Source organism: Hippopotamus amphibius, chromosome 4, assembly GCF_030028045.1.
Source record: "Hippopotamus amphibius kiboko isolate mHipAmp2 chromosome 4, mHipAmp2.hap2, whole genome shotgun sequence".
Taxonomy (NCBI): domain Eukaryota; kingdom Metazoa; phylum Chordata; class Mammalia; order Artiodactyla; family Hippopotamidae; genus Hippopotamus; species Hippopotamus amphibius.
Genome location: NC_080189.1, coordinates 167130279 through 167155414, shown reverse-complemented (window position 1 = coordinate 167155414; position 25136 = coordinate 167130279).

The window sequence follows — 25136 nt, the reverse complement described above, 5'->3', positions numbered from 1 at the left end:
GTAATAGGCGTAGTGGTGACATCAGTAACTATAGAAGTAAAATCCATGCAGGTGATCTGAAAAAACTATAAAAGGGATTGTAAATAACTACAAGTGGGAGAAGTAAAGGAGATCTGGGAATGCCAAAGTCCAACTGATTTCGTAAAAATATGGACACTGGAAGCAGGCTTGGAATATGACTGTAGTTACACCAAAACCTAAATGAGTGTATGGTTTCAGCTTAAAGAAAGATTCTGTTGACAGAATGTGTTGTTTCTAAGAAATCTAGACAAATGAAAATCCATAAATGACAAATTATTAATGTATCTTTAGCACTGATTAGAAGAGGGTAGTCTTATTTGATAGCAAGATTTGTATCGATTTGGTAAATATCCCCTTACCCAGGAGATGGATACATCAAGGTGTCCAAGCGGGCTGCTTCTCAGATTATCCACCTATCTCCCATTTCTGCAATGAATAACGTATACTCCTGAAGAAATGTTGGCAGCCAGGGGCCATTTCCTTTTAGGAAGAGAATATTTGACTCCCTTCTACAGTTCTAATTACCAAGGTAGCAATTTAGTTTATTCATACCAGCATTTTGTGAATTTAGTCATCAGTTCCACAGGTATTAATAAACTCTAGGTGCCCTAAAACAACAGGGTTTTGGAGACAGAGAAACTTAAAACCAGTCCCTGGAATATCATAATGATGAAAGATATGTCTAATCTATGATTTTTTTGTCTAGCCAGACATTGACCTCACTAGATGGCACCTCTCTAAACTTTTTCATTATAATAAAATCCAACTTCATCCTATGCTCCTTCAATAGAAAAATGTGCCTTGTAGAACTCAGATGTGGGGCTCGAGTTAAGAACATGCATAATTATCATCTTATAGCAAAAATCTCTCTCACTGATACGTTATATTCTTGACACAGGGGAAAACAAAAGAGAAAAAAGTGAAAAAAAAAATCAGAGGAGAAAATTAATTAAACATAGACTGTATTGATGCCTGTATCTTTCCTTTTATTCTACATGTTAATTGGAATAAGATAAGAGAGATAACCCTGGGGTTGACATTAATAGACTAAATAAAAGCTTAGATATAGACTTTCATTTTAGTTTCTGCTTCTGTGAAATAATATGTTATGCTTTATGTTTGGACCCAGCCTTTTCTCTGTGAATTGCTTGAAATAAAGGGTGTTTCTAACATATTCAAAGAATTTGGTGCTTTCTGTTCAACAAGAGTACTCTCGTCAAGGGTAAATACCATGTGCTCCCATACACCACACCAGTAGGATAATACAAGGACATCCATTAATTTACATAATTTACATAGTGGTGTCTTCATAATTATAGGATCATGATATGTGTATAAAAACAGATGATTGAACCTGGTGTACCCCCAAAAAATAATAAAATAAAATAAAAAACTTCTATAGATTACTTAAAAATTCAGTTTCCTGTAAAATGTAAGCCTTATAATTTGTGTTTATAATCTGCTTCAGAACGAAACATGGCATTTCTGGGAAATTAAATAAAAATATTTTTCATAGTTTCACACCTCAGGGAATTTCTTCCTTTATGTTTAGTTACCACTGAACAAAAGTTCCTAATTTTTTAAAATAGTGAATATTTACATTTAAATCCATGCAAACTCTAACATTTTGTTTTTACTACTACTACTTCTAAGGAAAGTAAATAGCAAGCATAGAATTTTCAAAAAGGTTATATTTACAACAAAGTTATCTCCTCCCAAGAGTTCTCATAACATACTATTGCAATCAATAGGTCTTCTTTTGATTTTGAATAACACTCAATTAAAATCACTTTAGGTGTAAAGGGGTAGGGTATGAGGTGGAGCAGTCTTCTGGTTGGTTTTATTTCATACTTCTTTTGGCCACAGAACGCCTAAATGCCATTGAATCAGAAACCAAACTTAGTTTTATTCTCTTCTTGGTGGGTTTCTGCCCAGACCTGTTGTCAAGTATCCCTTAGAGACAGAGAGTGGGTGTGTGTGTATACACATGCATGTATCCCATAGGGTAAGGAGATGTTCTTGACAGTGACAGGAACTTTAGATAGATATAGGTGAATAACAAAAGAAAAGCCATTTAAAAACTTGCTTTTTGTTGTATAAATGCAATATCACATTTTATGTGTACTGTTCTCATTTCTGTATAATTTCCATGCAGAAAATAATTGGACATATAATTATACATGTGTTGGTTTAATTTATATAAATTTCATTTGATTATATCATCAAAAATCTGTTCATATGGTGATGTATATGCCATTTTTTATAGGTTATTGCTCATGTAGCAAGGCCATCTGCTCTCAGATTTTAAAAATAGGAAGCAGATTCAGATTATACTCAGAAAAAAGGTATTCTACAAAAAGAAAAGAAAGAAATAGGGAAAACAGTAAAATTTTGTGAACACAAATGAGTGTAGTTTCATCTTAGAAAATATGTTCTAATTAAGCAAAAGATACTATTGACTCTTTATTAATTCAGATTCCAACATGTATGATCCTAGCTAATCTGAGAAATTATACAGTGGTTATGAACAAAGACTTCAGTGACTGCAAAGAAAATAAAGCTTGACTTTCCTATTTTATCAATAGTGGATTTTTTGATGGGAGAACTATACTGAGTACATAAATGACTGAATTCATTTCAATCAGATTTTTAGGCTGTATCTATGGTAATACATGGATTCTGTTAACACTAACATATGATACAGGGAAGAATTTGTTCACTTTATTACTTATTTATTCAATATATATAGCTATTGTGCCTCATTAGTATTAAGTGCTATTCTATTTGCTGAGGATACAATTGAGTATCAGACACGGAAGATCTGTGCTCTCAAGGACTTTCTATTCTACTGGGAGGATTATGGAATTTATGAATGCCTTTTGGGAGATGCAAAGAAGGTGCTTCAAGAATTCAGAAAGGGATGAGAGCATTCCTGCTTGGCATATGGATGGTCAAGAGAGCTTCATTAACAGGAGTTTCATGACTTAACCATAGCATCTGCTACACTGATACCTTTTTATCTAATCCTGCTGTACCTGTTTCTTTCCTTCTTCATATGCTAAATATTGGCTTTAAGCCATGAAATTCATTTAACGACCCTCTGATTGTAAGTCACATTTGAAAAGCATTGCATGTTTAGACTTTGCTAACAAGTAGTTAATGTAGGTTAGAAGACAATCATTGGGAGGCGGTGCTCAAGGAACTGACAATAGAAAATGGAAGGTTCATCTGCGTGAAGAATTATAACGGAAGGGAGAGAGTGCAAAATTTTCTGGATCAACTTTTTTCTGTCAACACTAACCCCTCTATTATCCATCTACATCTTTGACTATCCTTATTGGCCACATTTGTGAATTCACCTCCTCAGTTCTCATAGTAAATTTAGTATCGGGTTGGCAAAAATTTTGTTTGGGTTTTCCCGTAAGAGCATATGGAAAAACCTGAAAGAAATTTTTGGCCAACACAATATCATTCAGGATTTGGCCTTAGAGATCTTCTCACTGTACAAACTCCCTCTGGGAAGTCTTAAGCCTATCCATCTAACTACCATTTGTATAGCAATTTTATTTATTTATAGACATACAGTCATATGTAAATGATTTCTTTAAGACTTGCAACTCTTATTCTGGTATCTGAGCTGCAGTCTCATACATTTAATCTCTTTCCATCATTTTAATTTTCACATCTCCAAACTTGAATAACTCCAACAAAACTGATCTTTCCTCCTGTAAGTCTCACCTTAAACAGTATGTAAGAAGAAAACTCCCATTTTCTTATACTTCTCTTTTAATAAGTCAGAAAGAAGGTCTTCCTAGGTTTATCTCCAAAACATCATCTAAGTATGTCTTTTCCCCTCTCAGATGCCACAGCCTCACTTAAGACTCTCATTACACACAACTGGTTTATCTTCCACAGCACCCTCTTGTATCTCCCCCTCCCTTGCTCTTTCATTCACTCATTCACAGTTCTGCCAGTCTAATCTTGTTCACTAAAAACTGGGAGTTGCATAACTCCCCATTCTCACACCCACCACTCTCTCTGCTCTTACGTGTGCTCTATTTACAACCAAATTATCAACTTATTCATAGTTTTGCAAAAACACAGCATTTCATGCCTCAGTGCTTTGTTGGATACAGTGGCTTCTGTCTGAAATGACTTCCCAATTCTGCTCTTTAAGCATAATTTTCTCTGTGAAGTTTGTCCTTAACTACATATAGTACTGCTCAGTCCTTTTTTCTGCTTCATCAGTTCTTGGAATTGAACTTATCACATTACATTTTGTGTGTAAGAATGTCTCATTCTCTTCCTATATGCTTACCCACTTGTCGGAAGGCACGACATTTTATTTTATTTTATTTTATTTTATTTTCATCTTCATATCACCAATGTCCAACACACATGATTACTCAACACATGCTTATTAAACTAGTTCAAAGTAGAAAATGTTATAGGAGCAAGAACTAATCTAAGATCATAGAGAATGGAGAGATTTTTATTTGTTCTGTGTATATTAGAGAAGTCTTCTGGAAGACTAGAGCATTTACACTGAAACTTACTTAAATGATGGGTAAGATTTCAAAAGATGAAGACCAATAGAAAAGTCATTCTGAATATAGGAAAGAATGAGATGGAAAGTAGGATGCAAGAGGGAAAATAAAGAACCAAGACTTGTACAGAAGATTGGAAGCATAAGCCTTACACTGATTCTATAAGAATCTTTAAATTTACTTATTCAAAAGATGAAACTTTTAAAACTAACTTAAGCTGCATACCAGAATATGTGCAGACTAAACTACACAGATCTTAATAGCTAAAGAAACTTACCAGGTATAAATAATAAACTCTCTTATCCTTATAAAGTCTATCTACCTTAACCTGTAGCATGCATCATATGTAAAGAGAGAAACTTTAGAAACATCCCCTTTAAAGTTGCAAAAAAGATATGGGAACCTTCTCTTCTTTTCACTGCTTATCATAGAATTAAATATTAGAGTCAAACAAAACAAGAAGAAAAACCAAAGACAGGCATAGATATTTGCTTTCATTTGTCACAGCAAATACAAAAATATCAAGAGGCAAAAACACTAAAATAAAACTAGTAGAAGAATTTAACATGACTATAGGATAATATATCAATATACAAACTTATTAAGTTTTTTACACCCCAGTAGTTACCAATTGAAAATGCAATAAGACAATAAATACCATTTACAATATCTTTATCTCTATCCTCCTATCCATCTTGAGTTTCTAGTAATTAACCAAATAAAGATTGCTTTGAACTGTATGGAGAAAAATTTCAAAATGATGAAGAGGATAAAAGAAAAGCTAAATAAATGGTCAGCTAGACCCTCTCCATAAGTGAGAATGAGTTACCATTGCAAAGATATAAATTCTCTCCAAATTTCTTAATTAAATTAAATCCAATTCTAATTAAATTACATTTATAGGCTGGGGAGAAAAAATAACTAAGATTTTCCTGAAAGAACAAAGTCTAATACAGAGATAGTATAATTTTTCAAAGAAGAGCAAAAAGGAAAAACTTTCCCTATCACATGGTAAGTCATATAACAAATCCTTAGAATTTAAAACAGACCAGTTCTGGAACAATAATAGATTAATATAACAAGGAGACATGGCAGAGAATATAGAAATGGGAGCATTTATATGGGAACATATAAATGTAGATAATTTGAAAAAAATGAATTATTCAGTAAGGAGTGTTGTTCAATATATAGAACAAAAAATTAAATTCCTACCACAATCATATTCAAAAATTAAGACCAAACAGACCTAAGACATAAATGTGGAAGAAAAGCATATAAAAACTCCTAGAAGAAAATGTAGGTGAATATATTTGTGATCTTAGGATTGGAAAAAGTTTTTTAAACAGATACATGAAACACAAGTGGTTAAGAGAACAATTAATAGATTAAGCTTCATGAAAATGTTAGATATTATTCCAATAAAGGAAATCATATACAAAGTTGTCAAGCAGGGAAGATAAGGATCTTCTTGTAATTGGGGATATAATTCTGTGCAGTCATTTTGAGAGCAATCTGGCAATTATTTAGAGAAAACTAGCTCTGAGCACAGTATATTGGGGTAACATTAAATGTTGAGTTTTTAAAAAGTCCAAATATTAATTGATTAACGTATTTAAAACTTCCTTTCTCCCTCATACAACTGTTCACTGCCTGTCTTCCTGTCGGATGATTCTCTTGTAAGCTTTGTTGTAGAGACGCAGTTTCTTTTCATTATGTTTCTCTGTCCTCTTTACTACATAACTCCTAAGGTTTTCCAGGAACACACTGCCATTCCAACTGGGAAAGTAGGAGGAAGGAATAAGGAAGGGCCAGGCCTGGAAGTGACTCACACTACTTTCACTCATCACTCACTGGCTTGGACTGAGTCACATGGTCATTCCTAACTGCAAGGGAATATGGGAAACAGTCAAGCTGTGGGACTAGGAAGAAAAGCAAATAGTTTGAGGAATACCAGTCCCTAACACAAGTATTTCTATGAATCATTGATTCCACTCTGAGTTTTTACATCTCCAGAAGAAGTACAGCAAGACAGAGAATACATACACAAAAATGTCCAGTTGTGTGTCACCTGTAATGACAAAAAATGGGAGGTAAATTTGTGCTCATCCATAGAGGATGGTTAAGTAAAATGGGCCCTGTGGATGTTATGAAATACTGTGCAATGATCAGATAAGATGACCTAGATTTACATATAGCAACATGCATAGATGTGAAAAAAACAGTTGGGTGAAAAACAAACATTGCTCAAGTTTTAGAGTGCAATTTGTGTCAATTTTGAAAACCATATAAAATAGTTCTTTATATTTATTTCAAATAAATGAGTATATAAATAACCATGGATGGTAGAGAGAAGCATTCTCAAAACACAGGTGTGAGTAACTACTGGGGTTTGAGCTTGGGGATAAGGAATAAAAGTAAAAATGCTAAAATAAAGGGCTGTACACTGACCGCTGATGACAGTGTACCATGAATTTTGAAAAGTCGTCAATTCAATTTTGTTCATCTGAGCTCTCTCCAAAAACGAAACAGACAAAACAAAGCAACCTAACCCACATATACCAATAATACAAGAGGTATCATAAAAAGCAAGTTGTCTATTTGGGGATTGCAGAGTACTAAAGTACCCCCAAGTCTCTACAGGTTCAACATTTGACATGAAAAAAGAAAAAAGAAAAAAAAACTTATTGAGTCACTATTCTATGTAGTAAATAGTCCTCATCCTCATAGAATTTACAGATCTAGAGTGAGGTGGCTGAGGTAGAGAGCAATTCTTAATCACACAAATTGTTATAAAGGTTGAATGAAAAATATAAAAGATTTATTTATGATAATCAGGCCTGGTTTTATTAGGGGAAGTAGGGTCACTAGAATGCAGTTCACATTTCTAAGGGTTGAGTATATAAATGAGACAATGGTAAAATCAGAGTTAATAGGAAAAAGAGTTGGGGAAGAGCTTTCTAGGGGTTGGGAACCACATGGGAAAAAGAAACAAAAACTGTGGAATATTTTTATAATTAATGAACAGCCAGTATTGTTGGAGCAGAATGAACCAAAGGGTGATTGCCTCAGGAGTGGAAAGGAGGTAGGCACTAGGTGTTTGGGCTTTGTCATACATATAGAACACCTTGGATTTGTATTCTCAACTGCAACAGAAAGGCATTTTTTGGTCTGATTTTTGTAAGTTTATTCTAAATTTTAAAAAAAGAATGCTTGCCCATGTTCCTAGAGACTTATCTAAAAAAATGTTCACTGCTATGCTTGTAAAAAAGTGGAAATGGAAAATAAAATCTAAACATTTATAAATAGATAGTTGTCAAATACAGCAGAGAACATTGTATTAAGCAATACTATTTAAATTTTTAAGCCAAGATGGAAACATAGGAAGATCCTAAACTCACCTCCTCGCATGGACACAACAAATCAGCACCTACACATAAAGCAGTTCTTCCTGAAGAACTGAATCCTGATTGAAAAGCTTCTGCACAACAAGCTATAGAGGGACCACATAGAGATGGGTAGGAGAGACAGAAACAGTATCAACAGGAACTCCACCTCCGATGTCGACCTGCAGCAGGGACAGAGATCTCTGAGGAACCTGTGCAAAGACTCACCTGCCCTGGGGCATGGCAAGAGGAAAAAACAGCAGTTTAAAGGCACTCAGATGATAGGTGAAGGAAATCTATTTAATAACCATAGAGCATCTGCCAAATGGGCAGGGAACTGCTACAACTCTCTCCAGGGTCAGAGATGCCAGAGAGTACCATTTTCTTTGCTTTTTTGCTCCACCTTAATGTAAACAAGAACATAGTCTAGGCACTCTAGCTGCCTATCAAGGCCACCCCAGCGTGCCCAGCTTCCTGGCCCACACCAGCTCCAAGTATACCCCCAAGGTGGCCTCAATGAAGTATGCCTCGGGGTCTCCTGACCTGTGCCTGCTCCAGTTCCAGTTATGCCGTTATGACAGCCTAGTAAAGAGTGCCTTGAGACCACCCCCCAGGTTGTGCCTGCTCCAGCTGTCCCACCAGGCCGGCCCCAGAGTGGAACACCCCAGAACCCCCTCGCCTGCACCCATTCTAACTCCACTTGACCTGCCAAAGTCACCTGCCACACACAGTTTACATAAAGAATGTTCCTACCAAGGCCATACCCTGGAGACAGGGAGAGCTATTTTGCCTAATTCATAGAAACAAACCCAGAAAGACAAGATAAGAAGACAGGGGAGCACATTCCAAATGAAAGAACAAAATAAAACCCCAGGAAAAAAATCCTTAAATTATTTACTTATTAAAGAGTTCAAAAAAAGTGATTATAAATATGCTTACTGAACTTGGGAGAAGAATGGAAATTGTTCATGGTGACAATTTTAATAAAGAGCTAGAAAATATAACAAAGAACCAAGCTGAGCTGCAGAATACAATAAGTGAAATGAAAAGTACACTAGAGGGAATCAACAGCAGATTAGATAACACAGAAGAACAGATCAGTGAACTGAAGACAGAATAGCAGTACTCACCCAATCAGTACAGTAGAAAGAAAAAGGAATTAAAAAAAAATAAGAATAGTTTAAGGGATCTCTGAGAAAACATCCAGTTGACCAATATTTGCATAATAGAGGTCCCAGAAGGAGAAGAGAGAAAGGGACAGGAAATATATTTGAAGAAATAATGGCTGAAGTCTTCCCTAACCTGGGGAGGAAACAGATATATAGATATATATACTTACTACATATAGTAAGCAGAGATGAACCCTGTGAGATCCACACCAAGATACATCATAATTAAATGCCAAAAGATAAGAGAATTTTAAAGGCAACCAGAGAAAAACAATTACTCATATACAAGAGAACCCCCATAAGGCTATCAGCTGATTTTTCAGCAAAAACTTTACTGGCCAGAAGAAAGTGGAATGATATAATTAGAATGCTCAAAAAAATTAAAAAAGCTTAAAAGCAAGAATACTCTACTTGGTAAGGTTATCATTCAGAATTGGAGGGAGTTTCCCAGAGAAGCAAAACTAAAGAAGTTCATCACAACTAAACTGCCTTTACAAGAAATTTTAAAGGGACTTCTTTGAGTGGAAAAGAAAAGGCCATAACTAGGAATAAGAAAATATATGAAAGAAAAAAATTTCATTGGGAAAGGCAAATACATAGTAAAGGCAGTGGATCACCTACTTAAAAGCTATTCAATAGTATGAAGGTTAAAACATAAAAGTAGTAAAATCAACTACAATTGGAATAATAAGTTAAGAGATACCACAAAAAAGATGTAAGATATAACAACAAAAACAAACAATCTATGGCAAAGGAGGCAAAAATATACAATGGGGAAAAGACAGTCTCTTCAATAAATGGTTTTGGGAAAACTGGATATCTCCATGCAAAAAATGAAAATAGACTACTTTCTTACAATGTATACAAAACTAAACTCAAAATGAATTAAAGACCTCTTAAATGTAAGACCTGAAACCATAAAGCTCCTAGAAGAATACATAGGCAGTACATTCTGACATTAGTCTTAGCAGTATTTTTTTGGCCAGGGCAACAATAAATAGGGTTAAATAAAGCTAAAAAACTTTCGCACAGAAAAAGAAATCATCACAAAACAGAAAGGCAACCTGCTGGAATAGGAGAAGATATATGTAAATGATATGTCCAATAAGGGGTTAATATTTAAAATATTTAGAGAACTTATAAAACTCAACAACAAAAACAATTCAATTTAAAAATGGGCAAATTATCTGAATAGATATTTTTCCAAAGATGACATACAGATGGTCAAGAGGCACACGAATAGATGCTCAATATATCACCAAGGAGATGCAAATCAAAACAATGAGATACCACTTCATATCTGTCAGAATGGCTATCATCAAAAAGGCTATCATCAAAAAGACAAAAAATAACAAGTGTTGGCAAGACTATGGAGAAAAGAGAACCCTCCTGCACTGTTGAGATTGTAAAGTAGTAAAAACAGTATGGAGGTTCCCCCTGAATTAGAAGTATAACTACCATATTATCCAAAAATTTTCCTTCTGAGTATTTATTCAAAGATAAAAACACTAATTTGAAAACACTCCAGTATTCACTGCAGCTGTAATTACAATAGCCAAGATATGGAAGCAACCTATGTCCACCCATAGAAGAATGAATAAAGTTGCAAAAACATAGATGGACCTAGAAAGTATTATGCCAAGTGAAATAAGGCAGACAGAGAAAGCCAAATACCATACGATTGCACTTATACAGAGAATCTAAAAAAACAAAGCAAATGAACAAACAAAACAAACATGTTCACAGGTACAGAGAACAAACTAGCAGTTGCCAGAGGGAAGGGGGTAAGGAGATAAGTAAAACAGGTGAAGGGGATTAAGAGGTATAAACTTTCAGTGATAAAACAAGTCATAGGGATGTAATGTAAAGCATAGGAAATATAGTCAGTAATATTGTGATAGCTGAAAGGTGGTAACAACTTATTGTGGTGATCATCTTGTAATGTGTAAAAATATAGAATCACTATGTTGTGCATCTGAAACTAATGTAATATTGTAAGTCATTGATAGTTTGATAAATAAAAGTTTAAAAATAAGGCAGATAAAACCAGATCAAAACAATGGATTGATGAACATACATATTAACATGTAAGTCCCCACATAGTCTAATACATATATCTTCGCATAAAAGACATATATCCTATTTTTAACTGAAGTACCTTACGGGAGAAAGGGGCAGTCAGAGATGAAGAATAAAGGAAGGACTTTCATGTTTCATAATGTCTACTTGCTTAAAGCATTTATGATAAAATACATTCATATGTTATCTGGTTAATAATACAAACAGGATTGGAAAAATTAAGAAAATATAGATTAACAGGCAAATTAAAATTATTGGAATACTTAGATTGTTTTTGTAATAGTCATGGGGAAAGATGATAGTTATTCAGTATTGATGCTGGAGGAGACAGAAGTGAACAGATTTTGGATATACTTTAGAAATTGAATCAACCAACAGAACAAATAGATGGATGAGTTGTATGAGATAGAAATGTCTAGAATGACACCTGTTTTCCAGGAATTAAAGCAAGGTGGTTGGAGATACTATAAAATTAGATTGTGGAGACATTGGAACAGGACTAATTTGGAGAAAAAGATAATGTACCACTTCTTTAACTGTTACATTGAGATGCCTATTTATTCATGCCAGGGGAGACATCAAGGAGGCAACAACTTCAGCAGAAGGGCTTGTTCAGGTGTTAAGAAAACAAGGCAGGCTGCATTTTGAAAGCCCCTGACCTATATAATCTACCAAGTATACCACTGTGCTGTTGTCATTTGAGCCAAGAATTTTTATTACTATTATCATTTCATCATTAATATCTCTAGTGTCAACACAAACAACATTTCTTGTACTTACATAGGGGTGTGTTGGAGAGGGAGGGAGGGAGGTTAGCCATCTAGAAATTCCATTAGCTTAATCCTAGAAACCATCTGGCTATAAAGAAATACAGTCATGTTGTTTACTCAGAGAATGACAACAAGAGCAGCCAAACACTTTTAAGAAAAAAACTGAAATAAAAATAAAAGTCAACAATGGATACATTCCTATCATTTATATGTGAGGAGCTTAATTTAACCCTTTAACATTAGTTCTGTTTTAACTTTCTGTATGACCATCTAGAGCAGTGGTTCCTAATGTATGGCCCCCAGACCAGCAACATTTGTATCACCTGGGAATTTATTTGGAATGTAAATTATTAAAACTCATCCCTGACTCAGTGAATCAGAAGTCTGGGAATGGGGCCCCGCAATCTGTTCTAATGAGCCCTCCATGTGAATCTGAGTACCTTCCCTCAAGTTTGGTTTATGTAAAATGTCACCACATCTGTACCTTGTTTACAGAGAGCACTGGGAGTATTTTGCCAACAGTTTGATGCTAAAGTCATAGAGGTTGGATTATTTAGTGAGGGAGTAAAAGCCAAGAAGCTATTTCATTTAAGTTTAGGCAGAAGTTAACTTTCATTCTGTACATGAATTTTGATTGGCACTGACTTTGACCTTTTGGAAGTGTGAAGTTCCTAGCACAAATGCTTTTAATCTAGTACAGATTTTTGACCTCATCATTGACAGAAGGTTGGCATTTCTGATATACAAAGACAAGACTATCTGACCTTTTTGCATTACAATGATTGTCATGATTGGCAGGCCTTGGCCTCTCTTTTGAGAAGATGTGGTGCTTGGCACCCTCAAGTAATATAAAGAACCTCCATCACGTTCTCTAAAGCCTGAGCATGACAGATTGCCCCATCTGGTGATATGCTGAGATCCTGTTGTTTCAGTGACTCTGGGGATGACTCTTAGCTTCCTGAAGATGACAGTGTATAGGTTGGCAGCTGCCATTCTGATGTCCTTAGCTTGCATTGATATTGCTATGACAGCCAAGACCTTTACTTGAGCAGCAGTGTGAGTTCATTTCAACTCAGAAAGGAGATAACTTGGGAATCCTTCATCTAGACTGCATACCTCATGGCAGACTGCTGGGAAAATAAGACAGGCAGAAGGCAATGCAGGAGATAATACCTTCTTCATTTGTGAAATCCAAAGAAGCTAAAAAGTAATGTGTTTATCTAACCTATACCACCTTTTCCATCAAAAAATTATATATTTAATATTTTTGATGGACTAGGTGGTATAAATTAGATAAATGTGTAAATAATCATTGCTTCTTTAGCCAAGCACATTGAAAGTCACAAGAGAAAGTGACACAAAGAAAAATAAGATTCATCCTTGGGTGCTTACAATCTACACATATTTGGCAAAAAGATATACATAAATTCACATCTAAAGAGGCAGCTCATATTTAGCTCCACATTATTATGAGAATGACCAAATATGCCCATTTTACAAAATTTTAAATCTGACATAAAGAAGCAACCCACTCTAACTTTTAATGTTTTCAACTAATTCAAACTTAAAACCCTGTGCAGGCTTATGTTAGGTTGGGAAAACAGGACACGTTTGTGTTTTGGATGCAGCCCTTCAGTCACTGGTTTTTGACCTTCCAGTAAAGGTTCTGTTCTCCATATTGCACCACCTCGTGATGCCACTTATACAAATTCCTCTCCTCCACCATAAAAACTCAAACATTGATTTGAAATGGAGTAGTTATCAAAAAGGACAGAAAAATGACACTAAACATCATTTTTGACTCCAACTGTGGAAGTATTTTTGTTTAAGGATCTCATCTGATGAATCTGTCAGCTTCTAAAACCCAGTGAACAACTCAAAACATCCCATGTGGATCTAGATACCCATACTGCTACTATGGATGTGTTTTAACTTAAGCACATCATCTCTGGAATCCAGGGACACACATCCTATGTAAGGCAAATATCAAAATTACATAAACCCTTTAAAATCCTCCTACACAGTTCGTGGGAATGTATATTGGTGCAGCCACTGTGGAGAATAGTATGGGGGTTCCTTAAATTAAAAATAGAGTTACCATATGATCCAGAAATCCCACTCCTGGGCATATATCTAGAAAAGACAAGAACTCTCATTTGAAAAGATACATGCACCCCAATGTTCATAGCAGCACTATTTATAATAGCCAAGACATGGAAGCAATCTAAATGTACATGGACAGATGAATCGATAAAGATATGGTATGTGTGTATATATATATATATTATATTTGCTTCGCATTCCTTTTCCTTTGCTTTCCTCCAGCATGTTTATACAACTCCAAAACATCATTTATGTGTTGGTAAATTATCAAACCAGATGGTATCCTAATCCCCTTTCTTCCCTGTTTATATTTCCTTTTACCAATTAGGAGTGTTAAATGCTAACAGTTGTGATCATTCATTTTTCCTTTGTTATGAAGGGTTTATGTAATTTTTTAATTGAAGTGTAATTGATTTACAATGTGTTAGTTTCAGGTGTATAGTAAAGTGATTGAGTTTTATATATATACACGTTTCTTTTTCAGATTCTTTTCCATTATATGTTGTTACAAGATATTGAATAATTTCCAGTAGATCCTTGTTGTTTATTTTATATATAGTAGTGTGTATCTATTAATCTCAAACTCCTAAGTTATCCTTTTCCCCCTCTCCTTTGGTAACCACAAGATTGTTTTCTATATCTGTGATTCTGTTTTGTAAAGTTAATTTCTATCAATTTTTAGATTCTATATATGTAATATCACATGATACATGTCTTTCTCTTACTTCATTTAGTATGATAATCTCTACTAGGTCCATCCATGTTGCTGCAAATGGCATTACTTCATTCTTTTTTATGGCTGAGCAATATTCCACTCTGTGTGTGTGTGTGTGTGTGTGTGTGTAAGAGGAATGCAAAGCAAATTACTCCATCATCAATGGTTCTTAAACTTCCTGCATATGAGAATCACCTGGGAAGCTTTCAAAGCTCCTGCTGCCCAGGTCGTACCCGACATGAATGAAATTACCATTTCTAGTGCCAGAAGCCAGGCATCAGTAGAACACTACATGTTGCTAAGTACATCTTTGTACTACTCAGAGATACTGAAATGCAGGATGCTGCTGAGCTGGAAACCCATTATTTAAAGCAACAAGTGGAAGGAGAGTACCTGAAGACAGATATAACATTCTAATGACAGCAGACCTTACGCCTTACACAGGGTCATCACTGCATCCTATTTTATTCAAACATTCTCCCCTTTAAATTTTTAGCAGAATTGCAATTACCATTTCAACCATGACATTAATCTCCAAACACTTCATTCATTCCCGAACTATTACAGGTTTCTACCAACTACCTTCCTGTCCATAATTTCTGACCATCAATCCTTCCTATGTAGATGTTGCTGCCAACTGCATCTTGCCATAATCCCACCATTATCATTTTTCACCTCTGCTCTAAGTTTTGAACGGCTTCATTATCCCACAGGATACCTGAGCTCTCCACAATTAGCTCATTAATCATGTTGAATAAACATGAATATAGCACTTACTATGCAGCAAACATTGTTCTTAGCACTTTACAATATTAATTTAATCTTCTTGGACACACTATGAGTGAGTTATTTTTATTATATTCCCTTAAAAAAAGAGGAAAGGAGGCAGAGTGATCTGGAATACATTGCTCAGAGTTAAGAAGATGGTTGGTCGGTGGTCAGTGACAGTGGCCAAATTCAGTGCTGGAAGTCTGGCTCCAGAGATTGTGTTCCATGCTCCTAGCTTCTCCTCCTCACCCCCTCCTCCATTGTAATCAAACTCCTCAATCACACTGGCCTACACAGTTATAAGTTCTGATTTGAGTGTGGTAAACTCCCCCTTCTTCTGCTTTAACCCTCCTTTTTTTCCATATCTTCTTCTTTAGATATCTGTGAACACATCCTGTGTCCAGCACTGGTGAGAGTTTGTGCCACAAAGATAAAGGACAATTATGGAACATTCTTACTCTCCAAGGACCAACTGAAATCCTACCCTCTCCAGTAACCGAGGCCAGAAGAGATGGTTCCATCCTCTCAAATGCAGATTTTGCACAGCTATTGTGACTTATAATTTGCTAACTATAGGGTTTCCCAGAGAAAGAGCGTACGTGTCCATACGGGCACACGTGCACACACGTACTCACACATAGCTTGGTTTATTATAGGAGCTGTCTCAGATGGTTACTGAAGTTGAGAAGTCCTACAATCTGCTGTCTGCAGCCTGGAGAACGAGAAGAGCTGACGGTATAATTCAGTTCAAATGTGGAGGCCAGAGAACCGGAGAAGCTGATGGTGTAACTCTTAGTCCAAGGTCAAAGGCCTGGGAACCAGGAGGCCCCTGGTGTAAAAGTCCCTGGTTCCGGAGAAGAGCTTTGATGTCTGAGGGCAGGAAAAGATGTGCATCCCAGCACAAGAAGACAGGAAATTTGCCCTTCCTTCTTTTTGTTGCATTTGGGCCCCCAAAGGATTGGATGATGCCCACCCACACTGGTGAGGGTTGTTCTTTGTTATTCAGTCTGCTGCATCAAAGGCTAAACTCCTCCAGAGAAGTCCTCACAGATACACCCAGAAAAAATATTTGATCAGCTATGTGAGCATCCCTTAGGCCAGTCAAATTGACATGTAAAATTAACTATCACAGTACTCAACTCTACAAATTATGCTTGTAGTTGAATGTTCCATCTCTCCACCAGATAAACTACTTCAGGACAGGGACAATTCATTTTCTATTTATTAAATATGCCTTGGAGTCCCACCAATGTATGAAGCCCTTTTGAATATGCTGAAAAAAGTGTTGAATAAAGTACCTGTCATGTAACCTACATGATCAATAGCTCATCTCTCCTCCAGTACCTATTATCATGCCTTGCAAATTGAAGATCTATAAACAGTTGAAAATAGTGAAAATTTGGGAAGATTTGAGCAAGAAAATGAGAGGAATAGAAGCAGGAGACCAATGATATTGTCAGCTATTTGAATACTGAGAACCATTACTTGTGCAGAAATAAAGCACTCTTTTGAAGTGAATTAAAAAAAAAAAAACTTTCAACCATCTTTTATAACCAAATTATCAAGGTCAGGGAAGTTTCACATACAAAAATGGATATGCAATGATACTCACTTTTTAGAGACTTTCTGAAAATAAGTGAATTCGGCCTGTATCTGTGGATGTAGCCCCCAGTTTCACCTCCATTTAGGGGATATAAATTAGCTTTCTAAAATCTTAAAGTGATTTGTTCAATATTGAGCCTAGTTAATGACAAGGATCTAAAAAGAATGTGGGACTTTTGCCTGGACTTAAGTTCCTGATCTAAACACTTGGCCATTTTTTGATTATAAAATGAAATTATAGCCATTTCCTATCCTAAATAATTTGAGCCAAATAGATTTTACATGTGATATTTATGACTCATATAACCTATTCTGTAAAACTTCCCCTAAAGACTCATTAAATCTGTTTTATGTGATTTTTTCCCAGGCTTGCATTTTCATTAACTGGAAGGAAGAGAAAAGAGCCTGCTTACAATGCCACCAGACCCATGCCAAAGCCCTCACTTGACAGACGTCTTCCTAATGAATTATATATATTGTAAACAAGTGGTACGTGCCAGCCCAAGGTTTTCATTAATTTTTCATTAATGAAATGCACCACTTAGCTTGTTTGACATTTAAGTGAGCCACAAAATTAAACTAGAGGTCACCATAAAGAAAACATTTGCAAGTGTCATTGAAGGAACAAGCTAGCAGCTGCTCCACCTCTTAACTCAAATCCTGCCCCAAACCATGTTCAAGTTTACCACCAACAGATTAATAGAATATGTAACAAGTAAATGATACTGTAATTCCCAGCTAGTAGCTGATTTGGAATTGAGTGTTTTACAGTATTATTAAAGAATGCTGCACGTTTTTAATAATTTCTACTTCAATTTTGGTTCCTTCATGGACAACCTAGAAATCAAGTGTCTAATAGACATCTTAGTTCTGAAGGATATAAGTGTATTTACGTCCCTTCCCAACTCCTGATGTATAGTGTCTACCATGTGCTTTAGGTTTCCAAAAAAGAAGTCTGAATTAAAGCAATGTGGGAGAAAAATACTCTTGAAATAGTTAAAAAATACACTAACAGCAGGAAATCCAAATACTTATATGACCCAAAAACCCAAAGATGTCATACCAGAAAATTTCCAGAAATGTGAAAAATAACTATACTTTAAAAGGTAAGTTTTTGTAGAAGAACCCTCTTTCCCTCTGCTCCTGACAAACATACAGGTCCAGCTCACTCAAAGCACATCAATTCTAGAGCAACACATAAAACTCTAGACTCTTCGAATTGATGCAGATATAGCTGCTGTCTTTCTTACCTGACCAGATAGAGCTGAATTTACAGGGGAAGTTACATCTATCTAGGGTTCTTTGAAGCTGAAGAAGGTAGAGGCCAACAGAAAATCATTTTTTCTCCCCAGCATATATATTGTCCATGTAAAATAAAAGCAAACCTATAAAGAATATCGTGAGCACACCTTATGTTGGTCAGGAGGTGAGGCACATTTTAAACTGCACAAACATTTATTATGCTATGCCCGATACCGTGCTAGGCACAGAGAATACACGGGAGTATATGAACTGCTCCTACATTCAAAGAGCTCATTTTAGTGGCGGATATAGACATGTTTAAATAATCAGGTAGTACAAGAATACAGTACTCTCAGACTGCTTCCTTCAACCATAAAATCATCTCAGACACAAAATATTCCCAAAACTTTGCTCCCAAATGCAGAAGCACATTTCTGAATGAAAAATTTAGTAACAAATGAAGGGAAGTAAGAACGAGTAATCCTTGTCTAAAAGGAGCACGCATCTCTTGCAATTCTGTTGTAAGCACTCTGGTTGAACCATGGGGCTTTCTCTTTGGTTATACTCTGACCATCAATTTTCTATTGCTGAGCTTGTTTCTCTCTTCTGGTGGTCCTCCTGGGGTTCATTTATTTCCTTCCCTCTTTCAGTCTGTCACCAGTCACGTTTTTACCTAGAGTTTATGACTTCACATCAGCCCACAGCTCTGCAGCAGTGCCTCCGAGGGATCACCATTTCCCCAGCCTCTCCTTTCCTTGCTATTCCTCAGAAGAGCACCACAAAAGACTTGTTTTTCAGAGCACCTCTGCTAATCATTTAGTGAGACAGACTAAATGACAATGACAAGAAACTTGCCTCAGAGCAACATTAAGGAGAGAAGAAAACAGCCCAAAACAAATCTGTACTGGTGATCCTCACTTTAAGAAAACGGGAAGGAGATTAAAATATAGAGGTTAGAACAAGACTTATTAAAACCTCCAACTATTCCTCAAACATTTTTGCATCACCTCTTACTGTTCTTACTTCATACAGCTCATTCTGATGCCTCTCTTTTTTATTTTATATTTTTTTTCAGCTCTTTATTGGAGTATAATTGCTTTACACTATTGTGCCAGTTTCTGCTGTACAACAAAGTAAATAAGCTGCATTTATACATATATCCCCCCCAGGTCCGCTCCCTCTTGAGCCTTCCTCGCACCCTCCCTATGCCACCCCTCTAGGTCATCACCAGTCATGGAGTTGATCTCCCTGTGTTATGCAGCAGCTTCCCACTAGCTCTCTGTTTTACACATGGTAGTGTGTGTATGTCAATGCTACTCTCTCACTTCGTCACAGCTTCCCTCCCCCACCCCCCCCACCATGTTCTTAAGTCTGTTTTCTACATCTGCATCTTTATTCTTGCCCTGCCACTGGGTTCATCAGTACTTTTTTTATTTTCAAATAAGAAAAAAAAAAAAAAAAAAAAAAAACCCTCAACAGCTTCTAGCCTGTGAGGATTTTCTTTCCAATCACCTCACCTCTTACCCTAATAACTTAGTTAAAACAATGTGTGTGTTTGTATAAGAAGATTTCCTCTTTTTTGTTGGCCAAGTCTTTGACATTGAATACCCCCATATCCTTTAGTTTTTCTATTCCTCAAGGCGAAGTTCACTAAAGATGTACCCTGCTTCAAAATCTTCTCCAGGTCATGAAGTCTCCTTCCTCCTATAAAGCCATTTCCACCCCATCATGCAACAGACATGCAAGTCATTAGGACATGGGGAAGAAAGAGAAAGTGGAAGAAATTGAAATCTGTCCAATTTACATATTATTTTTATCTGGAGAACTACACGTCAGATGGGATCCATCTCTTTTCTCCATCACTCTCCTCATTCTCTGATTATAGGATTATTTAATTCACTTAATAGTTATATAATGAGCAAATAATGAACAAAATACACATAGTATTTAAATTACCAGCTTATGATGACAGAAGCCTAAGATATCAGCACGGTGGCTAAGGAAATTTCCTTTCTTAGTGCCTTCAGCCATTCTGAAGAATAGTATATAGCAACTTGAAGATATCCTCATCCAATAATTTTAAAAATCCCTCCAGAATTTATCAAGGAAAATTCAAACAAAGAGAAATGGGAGAAGGGTTAACTAAAAGGTCATGAAAGTATCAACTTATTGTTGATACAATAAATGGTGCTTTGTCCATGTGGCTCCTAGACACAATTAGAAATAAAAGTAGTAGACTACCAAATGTAAAAGAGAGAGCTAATGGAAAGTTGCTGCATAACATAGGGAGATAAACTCAATGATGAGTGATGCCTTAGAGGGCCAGGATAGGGAGGGTGGGAAGGAGTTGCGGGAGGCAGGGTATATGGGGATATATGTATAAATACAGCTGATTCACTTTGGTGTACCTCAAAAACTGGCACAAGCGTGTAAAGCAATTATATTCCAATAAAGAGCTTTAAAAAAAAGTAGTGGAATGTGAGGTTCAAAATATTATCTTTATTGCTGATTAAAAGTAGAAGTTTTAGTATTAAAGTTGAAGTCTAAGTGACCTGCTATATCAGTCTCCCACCCAATGAAGGACATATTGCAACCATACAAAATACCTCAAAATTGTGAGCACAATTACTATGCTTGGCGTTATTGTGTTACACAGTAATGATAACAGATATAACTGCTAACAAATGACAGAGCACTCAAGAATGATATAAGGATAGGGGAATGGGAGGAATCAAACAAACTGAATAGAAAAGGAAGAGGAGAAATACTATTATCTGTTGTTTTCAGGTTTACAAAAATCCAATTCCATAGATTTGAATGCGTTTCATTTCTGGTTCTAACCCATTCCTCTGATAAATACATTTTTTCCAGTTATACACATTTGTGTTCAAACCACTCTTGATGTGATAAAGACCAAGAGGCTCCCCTCAAAATCTTCTCTTGCTATTTTTATGTTTTTTTAAAAAAAATTCTTATCATTACAAAAATTAAGACTAGGCAGAAATGATTAACAGGACAAGTACACCACCTAGCTCATTTGTGCAGAGGAGACTCTCCGATGCCTAATCTTAAATGTTTCCCTCATGTTAGATAATTCCCATGCTTGTCAAAAGACCTGTAGACTCACCACCGTGAAAAACAGTAAAATGGAATTTCCTTTGTAAATCAGTTAAACTTAGAAATTCAGTTTTTCTAAAAAAATAACATTCTAAAAAATAACAACATAACATAATCTTCTGCTTTTCTTCTCTCCTCCCTATATGTCTATCTGGTTTTCCATCATGATGGCCTATCTAGACTTATGTCCTCATTCCCAATGAAAGATGGCATCCCTATCTAGCTCCATATCAAATGAAATGGAAGGAGAATTTTATACCCCTGTTTTCCCATCACCCAAATAATTAAAAAACTTAATTACTTCTCCAATATGTATTGAATCTGTTCTCACTATCCTTGCCATTATGGTCTTCCTCTAGGCCCTCATTATCTTTCCATTATCTTTCATCTGTGTGCCTCCCCAAAGCTCCTGTTCACAAACTATGCATGGCAGTCCTCCCTGCTACCAACACAGGGATCTTCTAAAATACAAACATGACCATTTCGGTCCCCTGCTTAAAAATGTTTAACGACTCTCGATAACTATAGGATAAATACAAAGTTACTCAATATTATCTTCATGATTCTGTTCCTATCTATATTATCCCAACTTTTACGTTATCACTAGTTATAGGATATACATGTACTAAATGTAAAAAATACACTAAACAGCTTGGAATTGTCCAAAGTTCTATACATTCTACACCCCAAAGAGAAGTCCCCTACTGGCCTCCGATTATCATTTACCTCGAAAACTTATTTTCCTCCAAACTATGACAGAAGATATTTTCTGTAAAGTGCTCCCTAACACTTCAAGACAGATTCAATCACTTCTTCTGTGAGTTGTGCCCCGTTAGTGAATCACAAATTAAGATAAGAATGTATAGGGTAGGGTAGGATAGGATAGAAAATAGTTTGTCACATATAGGAAAGATAATGTACTGCTCTAATAAATTCTTCCCACACACTCAGAAGAGGAATGTGTGTACGTCTGTGTGTGCACGCACTATGTCACACCCTGCAAAATAATGTATAAAGGATTTCTTGCTGAGGGCCATGATTAAAAAAAATTGAAAATAATTATATTAAGCTATAAGCACATTGAAGCCAGGGACTAATTTCATAATAATTAAAATTAAACAATATCATCTGCTTAGAACCAGGTTCTGACCTTTCTGCTATAAATACAGTAAATATTTTGACCACTGCCCTGCAAAATAGAACTGTCATCCCCATTTTCAAATAAGGAATGCACATTTATACTGTTTTTGGTTTACAAATTTAGTTCCAGTGATTTGGATGCACGTCATTTGTTGTACCCTGTATTTTGGTAATGTATATATATATTATATACTATGATGTATATTAGTACATTTTTTTCCAGTCACATACATCATATGCAAATCATTTGATATGTTAGAGACCAAAGGATTATTTTATGGAGAAGAAGTAATACTGAAAGTTATATCAAGTCTATTTGGCCCCCCAAATCTAAACTCTTTCTACTACTATATACTGTTTCTACTAGGGTTAGATGACTCTGTTCAATTCCTAGCATCTGACACTTATTCCTAGCTTATAAAACTACCATGATGCACATGGAATCTTAATATAATTTCACTGAGCTCTGACTGAATGCATTTAAGTTATTAAAACACATTTCTTGCCCTCCAAAAGGTCTACACTAATAAAAAAGACAGTAGTACAAATATATGTCCAAAAGATGCATTATGACCCAAATATGGAAAGTGGCCTCTTTGCAAAGAGGCCCAGCGAGAAACACATGGGCATTCAAAACCATGAAAAGTGCTGGCTTTGGCTACTAATAAGCACTGTTTTAAAAAGCCCTAGCAAATCAGAAAATGAGCCAAGGTCTGTCTTTACCTTTATAAGTCATTAATACCAAGTACAAGGAATTTTCCAAATACATTTTCTAGTTTTGACAGTCTTATCTCAAGTGTAGGTAATTTCAAATTTGTTTTGTCAATAGAACTTTTTAAAAATATGTTGACATTTCAGTTGATTGTGAATATGTTTACTATTTTATCATATTTGGTAAGGTCTGTGACTTTCCTGATATTAATTATATCAAGCCAACCACTGCTGCAAGAACTGGCTTACTCTTACATTTAAGTTAATATATTAATACATATATATATAAGCATAAATAGATATGACTAGTAAAATATAGATGTAGATGAAAAATATACCTCTCCCTGGCCTAAAGGCCCAGAGAGGTGTCCACTTGTAATTCAGACTAAAGGGAGAAGGGACCAAATTTTGTACACCGGAGAGTACAACTATTAGAATCAAGTTGCCCTGTCTGGCTTAATATTGAAGCTCCTTCCCTTTATCTCCAGTAGCTACATGACTGTTTTACATAATCATTTATGTCTTCATTTTCCTTAACTGTAAGGTAGAGATATTAATCTACCTCCTAGAACTATTCTGAGAACTAAAGAAAACAGGACAATGATTGTAAGAGACCTGGCACTTAAAAGAACTCAAATAACATCTATGGTTAAGATATAATGATTTAGTAGGTGGGGAGAAGTTGTAAGGATTTCATTTGCAGAAGGATTTGATGAGAAACTCTACTGTAGACCCTTTAAGGTCTGAGAACTGTGTCTGTTCAGCACTTTATTCTCAGCAACTGGCAGAATGTCTAGAACATAGAAAGTTTAATAAATGTTTTGGAATCAAGGAATGAATGAAAAGATGACAATAATATGGCAAAGTTGATCACTGCTCCTGAGGACTAAAACTCAGTTATTTGGAGGAAATAATAACTATCCCTATAATACCAGCTCCTGCTCCCCACCAATCCCATGTCCCAAGCAATACGTAAAAATTAGGAAACACACTGCAGAGAGTGATGCCAACAAGCTTGATTTCAGTGGAGGAGAAAGTGGCAGTGAAGTGTGGAGGTGGATACAGCATAAATTATTTTCTAGTCTCATACACACTGCTCATCTCCATTCTCCCCTCCCCCACTGCAGCCCTGTCCCTAATCTTATTGTTGGTTTTTCCCAGGTTTCTAGTCCAGGCCTCTAATGAATCAAAAGAGGAAATCAAACACAAGTGCTACTATTAGAAACCATGAAGGAAAATGAGAACGTATTACTCTGTTGTGTCACTTAATATATAATGAAGTTTAACACAATGGGAGGGCATGGTCACCTGTGCCCCCCAACAAGCCATTTTATCTCCAGGAATATGAGAGAAATGGATGTGCACCTTCAGACCAACATGAGAGATCTCGCAAGGTAATGAGAGGCCCCAGTTTCCTTCCGAGATCTAATGTCAGAATATGGTCTTATTATCATTGATATAGTTCCTGTCACCCAGTCCTCTAAGTTATCATAGCCAGGAAAAACACATGGCATTGATATATATATCTCTGTTTGCATACACACTGCACAGAAATATAAAATTAAAGCATTCAAATGTAGAGGTATAATAAATTTCAGTAAATAAAAATGTACAAAGCAAAACTTCAGTAGTCACTCCCACCCTTAGAACAAAAATAAGTTAGACACACAGTAAATTTAGCCCAGAAGAGACAGGATGCAACCTTTGCTTATCTGAGGCAAACATATCCTGGCACTGGAAAGAATTCAGCTAGAGTAGTCAACAAATAT